Source organism: Anomaloglossus baeobatrachus, chromosome 4 (assembly GCF_048569485.1).
Source record: "Anomaloglossus baeobatrachus isolate aAnoBae1 chromosome 4, aAnoBae1.hap1, whole genome shotgun sequence".
NCBI classification, from domain to species: Eukaryota; Metazoa; Chordata; class Amphibia; order Anura; family Aromobatidae; genus Anomaloglossus; species Anomaloglossus baeobatrachus.
The window spans coordinates 179,618,535-179,633,317 of NC_134356.1; positions in this window are offsets into that span (position 1 = coordinate 179,618,535).

Consider the following 14,783-nt stretch of genomic DNA (forward strand, 5'->3'; position numbering starts at 1 on the left):
ACACCTCCTGCCACTAACCTGTATCTGCACTCTGAGCTCCCTACAATCCCTAAGTGGTTCCTTCCCCCGTCACCATCATGTGAGTAATTCCTTTTTAACCCTTCAGTCACCCTGGCTAGTGCAAAGGCCAGTGTGTACACTCGACTTCACATCTACAATAGTCCGACACACCGCAGAGAGAAGAAGACAGGGGAACATAGACAAAATGGATATATTTCAATTTGAAAGCTGCAGCTAGACACCAGAGCTGCAGGCAACAGGATTCCAGCAGCTACAAGAAGCCTCCTTCCTCCAAGGTGGTCAGTTCAGACTAAATATCTATAACCGCCACTAGGTGATGGAACATGTGACTATTTAAGGTGGGGAGGAGTGGTCACAAACTGGCAGCACCTGACATTGGAGTAACAAGGAACAACCAGAAACAAAGGGTTCTTAACTTTTACTGCAATGAAATAAAGCAATTACGTGTAAAACCCAGAGTCTCACAAGGCAATGTGAGACTCAGATCCCAAACCTGTCACAAGTCTCCCAAAGACAGGAGACACTCATGACATTTGGACAAATCTGATCATTAATGCATGTGACCTAATGCTCCTCATATGAATTGATTTTATTGTGTTCCATACACAAAAATTCAATTTCCTGATTTTCTAACATTTCAGAATGGCTTATAGCATCAAGCTATAACACAACTAAATATTTATCAACCTTCCTTCTTTAACCCAATCAAATATTTAGTAAACTTACTTCTTTGGGGTTTTTTTGTTTTTTTTAGTGCAAGTGATAGGTTGTAATAACTTCTGAACTGATGTGTAAAGAAACGGATTAAGGACTTGTAGTTCCTCAGGAAGTATATATACTTTGATTGCCTTCAGCATCCTAACTATATTAAAATATTCTTCCTGTATAAAATGAGTAAAACTTTGCTTCCAGAATTCCTTTCTCCCTGCGTGGTAATTGTATCCTCTCAAGAGCTTGTCAAGAACTGAGGAGATTGATATTCTCTTTTAAAATAAGCAGAGAATGTTCAATACAATATCTGCTGTTCTGACAGGACACATAAATAATGCTTCTTAGATGATCTGCATTAAATAGATTTTGTGCTTAAACTTTCTTCACTCGCAGTCCAGATTCAATTCATATTTCTTAATCAAACTTGTGATTAGAGCTTTGTCAACCTTCTGCAAGTCGTTATGAGAATATCATAGCTGATCTCACAGCCATTGATAACATCTTTACCTTAATCACTGCAGTGTGGAAGGTACTGGCAAGTTTTTGAATGATGTCTAGTGTAGGTGAGACAAATGTGGTATCATTAATCCCTCAAAGCAGTTGCTCGATACCTATAAAGCCATTTATAAATATCTATTTTTAAGCCCTAACAACTTTTATATTTGCTTTTTTTTATAAAATGCCCCACCATTTTCCTATAGAGGTAATCCCTATTTTTGCTATTTCTTTATTTCCTGTGATGTGTTTGAGTGGAGTCTCAAACAAGATGTCACAGGAGGATGGCCCTGTGGTGAATTCTCTGCAGCTTTTATCACCCCTCCTCAAACAGAAAGTCTTCAAGGGGCAGTCACTTACCACAGCTTCATTCATCACCATCCTCTGATGATGTCTTTTTTCAAGGATGGTGATAAGAAAGTGATTGCAGTTTCTGTCCTCGCTGCCCACATCTTCAGTCACCACCGCAACACTTCTTTCACTGCCACCACAGTCCTCCTTCTCCCATGTACTACTTCCTAATAACGATTCATTTTAGGGCAATGACAGAATCTGTGGTGCAATGCTGCTGTCACTCACCCTGTTTCCATCACCACCACCTGTTAATTTATTTCAGGGAAAGAGGCAGTTTTGTCAGAAGCAAGGACTCTGACTTTGACACAAGTGTGGTGGCGATGACTGAAAAAATGCACAGCGGAGATAGAAGTTGTGGTCACACATCCATCACCCATCCTGAAACAAAACATCAAGTGGTGGCAGAGGTGACAGAAGCTGTGGTTAATGGCTGCAGCACCACCATAGAATGATAACCTGTTTTAAGAGGGAGGGAGGGATAAAAGTGACACACCCAGATCCAGGGCCGAGGGGGGTATTCGTTACTGGGCTAGACTAGTCCGGTGATGTCGCGGCAGCATGGCTCGGTTCCGTGACCCTAGCGGTGTCTTTCAATACTAAAGGGATGATGATTATAATGATGGGAGTTGTAGTTAAAAGTAAAAGTTTGTGATGCCAACTGTGGTACTGCGGCTATGTGGGCCACCGCTGCACTGTGTATTCCCTGGGGCCAATGATGATGGTGTAGCTTTGGTGATATTGCTCCCCAAAGGTAGAGCTTGAGGTGCAGGAATCATGAGAGGGCATGGGAAGGACATAGACAACACTGGGGGTTGCAGTCAAAGTCTTTAATCATGGTACCAGTTCCACAGATATACAGAAAGCCATCAATCACCTGCGGTATGCTGGGATCCACCGTGATGGGCTCCCACCGATCCCGGGCAGCTCAGAGGTCAATACCGGTGCATCCCTCAGATGTGCCTTTCCTGGTCATCTCAACTGCACTATCTCTCTCCCTCCTGTCCCGCACCTCCACACACAGTGCCCTAACCCAGGGTCCGCGGACCTTCAACGGGTTTTCTGCCTGCTTGGCCCACTGATCCTCTGTGGCCCCCTTCCAGTGGATTTGTGTGCTGATTTTCGGACCTGGATGCTTGTAGCCCCCCAGGCTCCCGGTGTTAGTTAGGTGTAAAGAGTACATTAGTTTCTTTTAGTCTAGGGACCGGGTCCCCATTTTGTGGCCAGATCCTTCCACCCGGTGTTCTGTGGTGCAAGCCCACGGGTGCCTCATTCACTCCCGTGTCTCTAGGATCCCTTCTGTGTCACCCGGGTCGAGCAGCACCCCTGGGTCTCTATGATCCGGTGGTCTCCTCACCACACCTCTAACTGACACTGTCAACTGTCAACTAACGCCCTGCCCACTCACCTCAGACACCTCACCCACTAAGCTCCACCCCCAGACTGGATTCGGGGACGGTGCTAGCCACTTTACAAGTCCAGCTGCACTAGGCCCTAACCACAGTTTAGTGTAGTGTTGTGATGAGTCTGTCTGTGTGCGTGTGTCGTGTGAACCGGTGGATGACCCCTTCCATACCTTTGGATGGGATACCACACCTCTGGATGAGGTGTAGCTCCTCTGTGGCGACGGAAGCCTCAGGGGCGTCACAAAAGCTGCAGAGAAAAGAGTGCAGGGCTATTTTAGGATGTTCCCTTTGGGACTCCTCTCAAACAAATCATCAGATGAAGTGAAGCAACCAAAGCAAATGTGGGTTAAGCAGCATAAGGAAAATGGCAAGGAATTTTATAATGAAAACAATTACAAAAGTGGTTGGGGCTAAAATATACAGTATTATATAGAATATTATATACAATATTCTAAGAAAATATATTTCTAAATGAGCTATTAATATGAATTTCTCACCAAAGGTCACTAACAACCCATCCAATCCATACATGCAAAAAAATGTTGGTATTTGTAATAATACGAAATTACACAGGGAAGAAGAATTGCACATATGAAGAAAGAGAGGTACAAAACAGCATGGAAAATTAAGCTGAAATATATCAGTAATTATCAAGCAATCCTTCCACTTAGTGAAAAATATTATCAGCTGAGGTGGCCTATCAAAAAAGGTGTATCATTATCAAGGTACTAAACAAGAAACATCTAAAGATGGGTAAAACCAGTGAGCTGTCTCAAGACCTCCACAAAATTTTTGTTGCAATACATACTAATGGTATTAGTTACAAAACAATTTCCCAACTACTGAAGCTTCCAGTGAACTCTGTGGGAACCATAATCAAGAAGTGGAAAGAAAATCCTTTCACTATAAACTGGCCATAACCAGGTGTTCCCTGCATGAATTCAGGCAAAATAAACTGTAGAGGAGAAGTGCAGGGTCTTACCAGGTAACAATAGGATATGTAAAAAGTAAGAATCTCACCTATGGCGGTTGTGCTAGTTTCAACTCCTATAAAAGCCTAGAATATGGATGAATGAGCTGCATCCCAGAGATGAACGTGAAGATTACAGAGAGGAAATGGGTATTCAGCCGGGCTATCAACACATCGTAACGTATTATTAATTTACGTCTTTTATTCTGTATGCTCAGGTCAATGCGCTTCAGGGGTTGCAGCCCCCTTCCTCAGGACAACAAGCAAAGAATATAAACAATACTCTAGTCTTGTTTATGTTCTTTGCTTGTTGTCCTGAAAACGTGTTGACCTGAGCTTACTGCATGATTTCAAGCAGAGGATTGAAATGAATTATGAGAAGATTATACAACAGAAAGGGACCACCTGTGGAGAGCTACAGAAAGACCTGGAATCAGCAGGTACAATTATTTTAAGTAAAACAATAAGTAATGCACTCAACCTCCATGGCCTGTATGCACGCTCACCATCAAGACTCTATTGCTGAATAAAAAGCAAGTTCAAGTGCTTTAAAAGTTTGCTCATCAACATTTAGACAACCCAGCATCTGACTAGGTAATATCTAAGTCAACAATCAGCGTCTTCGTGTGAAACCATTGCCACTTCTTCTATGCTACGTGCTTGCTGTGACGCCCTGGACCCCAGGGGTCACAGGTCACAACACGCACTACATACACCCCACACTAGTAAGGTACCATCAGTCAACCACAAAGACCTGATTGCCTCCCTCAGTGTTAGACAGGCACACCAGGTGGGCGGAGTCAGGTGGAAAGACACGCCCCCTGAGGAGTCTGCTGGCCTGAGTCAGGAAAACAGAAAACAGTTGAGTAAACAGTTCAGTGCAGAGTGGAGTGAAACAGTCAGGCAGGCAGATGGCAGTGGCCGCCTGCAGGAGACCGGGAACATGACCAGCGGAACCGTAAGGGACCGGGACAGGGTAGTGGCCCGCCGTAACCGAACCGGGGAGCTAACAGGATACCGGAGCACCAGGCAGGGTACTCAGACCCCGAACTAGGCTATATGCCACCACCATAGTTGAATTAACTGATTGCGGTCTGGACCTCGGGGGTTCATTCCCACCAAAGTCCCGTTTGAAGGCAACAGCCCAACCCGTCCGGATAGTAGCCACCGCCAAAGGCCAGAGATCCAAGGGCCAGCGCCTGCGGGCAAAGGAGCTCCTCCGACATCTACACGCCGGGGAGCGGACTACCAGTGCTCAGGCACTTTGGTCAAACTACAACATAGGTGCAGGAGAAAGGTGGACATTGCCAACCCGACTAGGACGCTGCAGCCGGCTGCGGGCCCCGTTCATACCTTCGTTTGGTTTACCAGTGACTCTGTGTGGTTTAATCGTGAGTACAACAGTGCCATCAGGCACCGCACCGCACTGCAACACTGCACCCTGCACCCCTGCCCACAGCCCGACCGGGCCCCGGGACCAACATCCCCTACCCACGGAGGGGTTAACACCTAGCTGCACCACTACACCGCTCCCAGGAGTCCCCGTACCTTCACAGCAGCAGTGGTGTCCACCATCACCCCAACCCGTAGGTGGCGTCATGAACAATCGTCCCAAAACCAACTACCCGCATCCCCCGTGTGCAACGCCAACCCCCCCTTGCAGAGCGACGTGACCCTGGGTCTGTGAGAGGCTCGAGCCACCACCCGTAGAACGCGAGCATGGATCCGAGCAGCTCGGCGGCCGCAGCCGAGGCCGCGGAGCAGTACACATTGACTCTTCTGGCGTCACGAACAGGATAGAACCAGTCTACTTACCAGTAGAAGTGCGTCTTGTGGTTCCAGTCAGCGGCGTCCCGCTAAAGAATCTGAAGATCCGCTTGGGCGCGAAGGTTTCCTGCTCGAGTCGTCGTCCCCAAGCAGTGGAGGTGCGAAAGTGAAGCCCCGCCCACAAAGAGAGAAGTGCTGTAGAAAAACCAAGGGGGGACGGGTGAGGAGCTGGCCTCATGTGATCTCGGGGATAAGAAGCAGGGACGCCAGGACTCTGCACCCGTCTTGTTCCTGGATCCCGAGCAAGAAACATATCCGCCCCGTCCAGCAAGTCTGAAGCCCGGAGCCCATGCCCGGAACAGCAGCGTGGGTGGAAGCCCGAACAGCTCAGATAAGGTGCCGTCTGCAGGCAAAAGGCCAGCTCCTCGTGGAAGGATGGTTGGCCGAGATGGAGGAGGTAACTGCGGCAGTGCGGGCACGTGAGATGGAGGCAGTGTTGGAGGAGCGGGTAAGCGACCCACGTCCCTATGTCCCAGAGGGAACGGCTACTGCTGCCAAGGGGCCCGGTCTGCTCCCGCTCACCCTGCTGCGTCCCCCACCGCCTGTACCGGTCGCTGTTGCTCCACCAATCGGTCCGCTGCCCCCGACACCGGCAGCGGATTCCACCGTACCTGCCTGCGAGGGCAGGCCTGTAGATGCGGCCCGCGGACGGCCGCTTGCCCTGTCAGCACCGATCCTGTTGCCCTGGAAGGTGCCCATTCCCCGCGAGAAACCGCAGGTCCGACCGGCCTGAAGAATGCTGGACGCTGACCGGCAGGAGGCCCGAAAGGTGAGGCAGGCTGCTCCCAAGCTACAGGCCTCGGCTGAGGAAGCGGAGGGTTGTGGCTGCAAGGTAGCAAGACAGGCCGCGACACAGCGGGGCTCCCCAACACCGGTGGTGACGGTTGTAGCCAGTATTGGGGAGCGCCGACTGGGCCCGACCCCCGCGCAGAAGGAGCATGAAAACCCCATACTGGGAGCGGCAGCTGAACCAGATGGGCCGGGAGATTGAGGCTCGTGAAAAGGAGAAGGCCGCAGTACTGGCCCGCACCATCCGGGAAAAAGAGAACCTCCAGAATGCAACATACCTGGTGCGGGGCCAGACCTACGAGGGCCATGTCCGGCAGTTTTGCCCCCGGCATGGATGGGGGTTTACATACGAACCGGGCCTGGAGGCCGAAGTCTTTTTCTCCCAAAGGGATGTGTACCACCATCTTCCCCTGGGTCACCCGGATCGTGACCTGAAAGCCGGTGAGCTGGTCTCCTACACCCGCCACTGCGGGGAGAGGGGCTGGTTCACCCTTGATGTAAGGAGGGCTAGCCGCAGTGTTCCTAGGCGGCCCCAGTCCCCTCCCCCGCCATACTGCCCCGATGGGGAGCTGGAGGAGGAATATGAAGGAGACCTAAAGTAAGGCAGCGGACTCCCGTTGTCAAAAGTGACAGTCCCCTTTGGGACCAACAGTTAATTTTTGTGGTAGCCTGTTGGCTGTGGAAGTGCCCATCCCCATTGAGACTGATGTTGTCACCATTCCCCCCTCCTAAAGACAAGGCTGAGGACACGCAAGCCACCCAAAAACTATTGGGTTTGAAAATAGTCCCCAACTGGCCCTTCCCGCAATTGCCAGTTCCCGGAGAGGCTGGTTGGAGGAAGGACCCGCAGCAGAGCAGGCTGGGGTCCGGTCACCACCAGGACCGGTGACCATCCTCCACCGAGCGGCTTGGCGGCCGCAGCCGAGGCCGCGGAGCGGTACATTGCCAATCAACTGTACAGGATGCCGGCAATGATACCTCCCTCCCTGCACCTGTCATTGTACATTCACAAGCACCATCAGCAATGTTCTCCTATCCTTTGTCCCAAAGAAGCATCCAGCTGTTTTTGAAATGCAAACATTAATGCCCAGCTTCCCACCCATAGCACAGGACCAAACAGGAAACAGGCACATTTCCAGACTTCTTTCCTTAGAAATTTGACATTTAGGCTTGTGGGCACTGAGGCTTTCTGCAACCTGATGGCTGTGGCCATCCCTCGGTACTCGATCAACAGCTGCCACTATTTTTTACTGTGTGCCATCCCCATCTTACACGAGCATGTGCCACATAACATCACCCATGCCCTGACCAACACAGTTACTGAGAAGGTTCACTTAAGGACCGACATGTGGACAATTGGTTGTGGCTAGGGATGTTATTTTTATTTGATGGCACACTGGTGAAACTTGTGGAAGCCAGAATCAATTCTGACTCTGGGACAGCACACATGCTACTGCAATCGAGAATTGCGTGCTCTAGTTCCATCAGGGTTTACTCACCTTCTACATCCGTTCCTGCACCCCCTACATCTCCATGTCCAAATTATCATCTCGGAGGACGTCATCCATATCACAACCGCAAGCTGTAAGCACTGCAGCACTGCCTTGGTAATGAGACAACAGGCTGGGCTGAAACTAATTTGTTTAGGTGACAAATAGCACACCAGCACAGAGTTTTTGAAAGGTATAACAAACCAAACAGACTTGTGGCTCTTGCAGCTGAACCTACAACGTGGCGTGGTCTTTTGTCATAATAGTCGTAACTTGGTGGCGGCTCTGCACCTTAGCAAGCTCACACATCTACTATGCCTGGCCCACGTGCAAAGTTACTGATTCAGTGATTTATGAAAACATACCCAAATTTGCCTGAGCTACTTGTGAAGGTACATCAAGCATGTTCTTATTTCTGCAAGTCAGTTGCTGCTGGCCTGGCAGTGCTGCAGCAGTACTTGTAAGCTCACTGACTAGTGTGCGACATGACGATATCCTGGAGCTCTACATTACACATGTTAGCAAGGCTTTGTGAGCAGTAAAAGGCAATAATTGAATACCAGCCACAACATGCCTGTCAGTATTCAGTCAACGTCTGTTCATAAGAACCAATGGGTGGGTATGGATGTCTGACATCTCTGAGATTTTACAAAACTTTGGGAAATCAACCAAGATGGTGAGCGGCGATGATGCTATAATCAGCGAAACCATACTGCTTCTGTGTCTACTTAAACGATTGCTGGTCACAATTAAAGAGGAAGCTATGCATGTGGATCAGGTAGAGATGGAGAAAGTACACAGAGTGCTACGTGGTTGCATATCCTAATTGCTTGCCTTGAAAATGTTGCAGTTTAGTCTTGTAGACTCTGAGGCTTTCCGCAACCTCAAGGTGGCAGCAATCCCAGTGTGCCATCCTTGCCTTACATCAGCTCCATAACATCACCCGTGCCCTGGCCAACGCAGTTAGGTTCCAGCTCAGTATACTTATAGAACGACTGTACAGCAAAATACTCTGCCTATATGCTATTAATCCAAAACTATTCCTCCTCCAGCAGCTATCCCTACACTGAGTGCAACTGTTAACGGTATTAATACAGAATACAAAAGATTTAGGCCTGAAAGGGACTTTTGGTTTTATCTTGCCACAGCAAGGACTGTAAGGCTAGAATCCCTGCCTACATGCCTCTAATACACTATCTCTTCTCCACTAGCTTTCCCTACACTAAATGCATGTAAGACTGGTGTTATTATAGAATTGAACAGATTTTTTACATAGCAGCAGCAAAGTCTGTAAGGCTGTCTAGAGTCCCTGTCTAGAAGCCTCTAATACACAATCCTTTCTCCAGCAGCTAGCCCTACACTAAATGCAGATAAGAGTGGTATTATTATAGAATATAATAGATCTTTTACATAGGAGCAGCAAGGTTTTTAAGACTAGAATCCATGCTTACATGTCTCTAATACACTATCCCTTCTCCAGCAGATTTCCTACCCCAAATGCATCTAAGAGCTGCATTATTATAGAATAGAATACATGTTTTTATGTAGCAGTAAGGCCTGTAAGACTACAATCCCTACCTACATGGCTCTAATACACTATCCCTTCTCCTGCAGCTAACTGCTGCAGTGAGCTGGTGACCCCTTGATTTTACCAGCAGATATGTGGGGCTAAGGCTAGTTTCACACTTGCGTTGAACGGTATCCATTGCATTGCGTTGTGTGACGGATGCAACGGATGTGTTACATATAGTGGCACAACGGATGCAACGGATGCTGCAAAACAACGCAATTCATTTTGTTTTGTTTTTTTACAGTTTTACCGTCGGCAGACTACTGTGAACGATCAGCTGATCGCTAACAGTAGTCGGCCGCCGGATGATCAGCCGATCACTCACGGTAGCCGGCCGCCGGGTGATCAGCCGATCACTCACAGTAGCTGGCCGCCGGTTGATCAGCCGATCACTCACAGTAGCCGGCCGCCGGGTGATCAGCCGATCACTCAATGTAGCCGGCCGCCGGGTGATCAGCCGATCACTCACAGTAGCCGGCTGCCGGGTGATCAGCCGATCACTCACAGTAGCCGGCCGCCGGGTGATCAGCCGATCACTCACAGTAGCCGGCCGCCGGGTGATCAGCCGATCACTCCCAGTAGCCGGCCGCCGGGTGATCAGCTGATCGTTCGGTCGCCGACAATGTGTGCGGGGGGCGGGGGCGGGGGGCGAAGTGGGTGGAGCCGAGCGGGGCCATGGCTGAGGACGTCAGTGCCGCGGGGACTGCATCGCCGGGGCACAGGTGAGAGTGTGTGTGTGTGTGTGTTTTGTGTGTGTGTGTTTTGTGTGTGTTGTGTGTGAGGGAGGGAGGGAGGGAGGGAGTGGAGCCGAGCGGGGAAGTGTCGGGCTCCCGGCACACATAACCAGGGTTCCTTGGTTACCCGATGTGTACCCTGGTTACGGGTGGAGGGAGCCAGAGAGAGCATGCGCAGTGAAATCCAAAGGATTCCGCTGCTCAAAAAACGTTACATGCTGCGTTCCTTCCGCCCGACGCAGCGTCAAAATAACGACGCTGCGTCGTCCGGCGGATGCAACGCTGACACTTGCATTACAGTGCGTCATCCATACAAGTCTATGGAGAATAGCGCAGTGCGTTAACGGACTGCGCTATTCTCCATAGTGACCGACTCCGCTGAACGCAAGTGTGAAACTAGCCTTACAGGTGCAGGTAGATACATGATTCCCGCATCTGCTTGCCACTTAGTTTGAGCTGTCAAAACGTGACAACATGATTTAAATGGCTAAGACAGGGATCATGCCATTCCCCCACCTCCATCGGTGGCCCCCTGACGTGATCATGGGGAGCCAATGGTTGCCATGGTAGCAACAGGTCATGTGATGATTCCTGCCGCTATCATGACGTATTTCCTGTGCAAGCCGACAGATCACCGGCTCTCACAGAAACACTTAATTTCTGCTGATCAGATCTGTGCCACTCTGGTCAACAGAAATGAACAAGCGATCAGACTGTGCAGTGATAAAGTTCCCTAGGGGACTAGTAAAATAAATATAAAATGTAAAAAAAACTTTTTTAAAAAAAAAATAAAAAAAAAATAAAATGCTGGCGTTCATAGGACTTTGTGATTTCTGCTGTAAAGAACAGTGCTAACGCACTGCTATGTCTAGCACAAACAATCAGACGATCGCAGCTCTAAGTCCCCTAAGGGGACTATTAAATCCTGCAAAAAATAAAACAAAACAAAAAATAAATACATAAATAAATAAATAATAAAAAAAATGCACATATTTGATATCGCTAAATTTGAAAATGTCCGATTTATCAAAATAAACTAATCTGATCGGTAAACAGCTTAATGATAAAAAATAAAAATGCCAGAATTACTTTATTTGGGCACCGCAACATTGTAATAAAATGCAATAAGAGGTGATCAAAACATCATATCTACCCAAGAATGGTATCAGTAAAAATATCACCTCAGAGCGAAAAAAAAGCCCTAACAGCCCCAGATCCTAAAAAATAAAAACATTACAAGTCATATCAAATGGTGATAAAAGCAAAAAAAAAATATTTAAAAATGTATAAAAAAAAATATTCACTTAAATAAAATTAAAAAAACTATACATGTTTGATATCTACCTAATCATAATGTTCAAGAATCATATTGCCTGGTCAATTTTATCACATAGTGAAAATAGTAAAGAAAATGATAGTGGAATTTACTTTTTTTGTGCATTTTTAATGCACTTGAAATTTTTCTCCATTTCTCAGTACACTATATAGTAAAGTACAACTCGTCCAGCAAAAAAGAAGCCCTCATATGGCTATTTTGATAGAAAAATACTATGGCTCTTGGAAAAAAAAGACGAAAAAAGAAAACAAAAATCAAAAATTAAAGAAGTTGTAAGCTATATTACTTTCCTATACCGGTAGTTCAATTTTTTCCAGAATTAGATATTTATGTGACAAACTGACATGCATTTAATGTAGTAATAATAATATAGGGTTTCTTCTTTAAAACACATAACCTATCTGATCAAAAAATGTAATACATAGATAAAAATTAACAACTTTATTATTCACAAAATAATATCCAAAATTATGAAGACATCCCCATGTAGAAGACCAAAAAAAAACAATAAAAGCATATAAAATCAATAGGGGAAGTAGGGACTTGATGCAAACCATCATAACAAATAGTAGTTTAAAGTTTTATAATATATAATGAATAATAAGTGTATTAATATGTATATATAGTTCAACTGACATATTATGAAATGCGAGTCAAGGTGCTTTGTATTGAAGGGGTGAGGTCACGGTGTCACACCTTATGAATACATATACCAGCATCATGTCATTAGGTAACCTCCTTAATCATGTTCTACGCTTTATGCTATAAATTTTTATTGTATTGTGATCTATTGGTGGTGATACATTGGCCATATATGTGGCTAATTAAATGATGTGTTTACAACTGATTGTTATCAGTAACCGCTAATCGTTTGGCACTGGACCATTGCATTATAACTATTGATACTGTGATGTTTTTTAATAGATTGGCTAGATTATACTATACTTTAGATCTTGATTAGAGTTGAGCGATGTTCGAGGTTCGAGGTTCGCCAATTTCACGTTCGAGTGATTTTAGGGGATGCTCGAGATCGAACTCGAATGCAAGCTTTTTGCTAAAAGCTCGATAGCTCGAGTTACATTCGATAACGGTTCGATCAGCAAAAAGCCTAGCTAGTTACTAGCTGCCTTTTCACTGTAATAGTGTGAGTCACTGTGATTCACGCTATTATCAAATTTCAGCGTATAGTGTGCGGGGGGGGCGCGGTTTAGATCTGTGGTGCACTGCTGAGAGAATGCCAATCGCCGTTTTTTTTTTCCTTAGAGCGCGTGCAGTGGGGTGGGCCAGGATATCAGCCAATCACAGACACACACACAGCTAAGTGCATTTTTGCCAGACAAGCAAGGGCATGTGTCATAGGCTGTGAATGTCACATGTCCTTGCCTTATAAAATACGGCCATTTTCCCTGTCGCCGCCATTATCTCCTTTCTGCGTGTGGGTGACAGTCACTGCTCATGCTGCTGCCGCCGATCCTGCTGTGTGCGCTATAGACATAGTGCAAGCTACACAGTGATGTAAGGATTAGGGACTGCTTGTTATTTCAGCCCTTTTCAGGGCAGATTTCAAGGCGTTCATAGCCATAGCTGCTAGGCAGGTCCGTGCAAACACTGTGTACAGCTTTAGATAACAGCGTCTGTGTACCTCAGCTCAGGGAATTCCTTGCTGCATTTCATCATTAGGAGGGATAGAACGGGAGACTTCCTTTCCTGCCCTGGTACCCACAGAACCCGGGCACTGTACCCACCTGCCCAGTTTTGCCACGCTATTTTATTTGCCCAAAGAGCTGACATTTTTCCTGCCATCCTAAAAGTGTCTGGAATACTAACTTAGTGTTCCTTTCCTGTCTTGGTACCCACAGAACCCGGGCACTGTACCCACCTGCCCACTTTTGCCACGCTATTGTATTTGCCCAAAGAGCTGACACTTTTCCTGCCTTCCTAAAAGTGTCTGGAATACAAAGTTAGTGTTCCTTTCCTGTCCACTGACCCACAGAACCCGGGCACTGTACCCACCTGCACACTTTTGCCACGCTATTTTATTTGCCCAAAGAGCTGACAATTTTTCTGCCATCCTAAAAGTGTTTGGAATACTTACTTAGTGTTCCTTTCCTGTCCTGGTACCCCCAGAAACCGGGCACTGTACCCACCTGCCCTTTTTTGCCACGCTATTTTATTTGCCCAAAGAGCTGACATTTTTCCTGCCATCCTAAAAGTGTCTGGAATACTAAGTTAGTGTTCCTTTCCTGTCCTGGTACCCACAGAAACCGGGCACTGTACCCACCTGCCCTTTTTTGCCACGCTATTGTATTTGCCCAAAGAGCTGACACTTTTCCTGCCATCCTAAAAGTGTTTGGAATACTAAGTTAGTGTTCCTTTCCTGTCCACTGACCCACAGAACCAGGGCACTGTACCCACCTGCCCACTTTTGCCACGCTATTTTATTTGCCCAAAAAGCTGACACTTTTTCTGCCATCCTAAAAGTGTCTGGAATACTAAGTTAGTGTTCCTTTCCTGTCCACTGACCCACAGAAACCGGGCACTGTACCCACCTGTCCACTTTTGCCACGCTATTTTATTTGCCCAAAGAGCTGACACTTTTTCTGCCATCCTAAAAGTGTCTGGAATACAAAGTTAGTGTTCCTTTCCTGTCCACTGACCCACAGAACCCGGGCACTGTACCCACCTGCACACTTTTGCCACGCTATTTTATTTGCCCAAAGAGCTGACAATTTTTCTGCCATCCTAAAAGTGTCTGGAATACTTACTTAGTGTTCCTTTCCTGTCCTGGTACCCCCAGAACCCGGGCACTGTACCCACCTGCCCTTTTTTGCCACGCTATTTTATTTGCCCAAAGAGCTGACACTTTTCCTGCCATCCTAAAAGTGTTTGGAATACTAAGTTAGTGTTCCTTTCCTGTCCACTGACCCACAGAACCCGGGCACTGTACCCACCTGCACACTTTTGCCACGCTATTTTATTTGCCCAAAGAGCTGACACTTTTTCTGCTATCCTAAAAGTGGCTGGAATACTAAGTTAGTGTTCCTTTGCTGCCAAGCAAGGTACACCACATGTGCATGCTACAC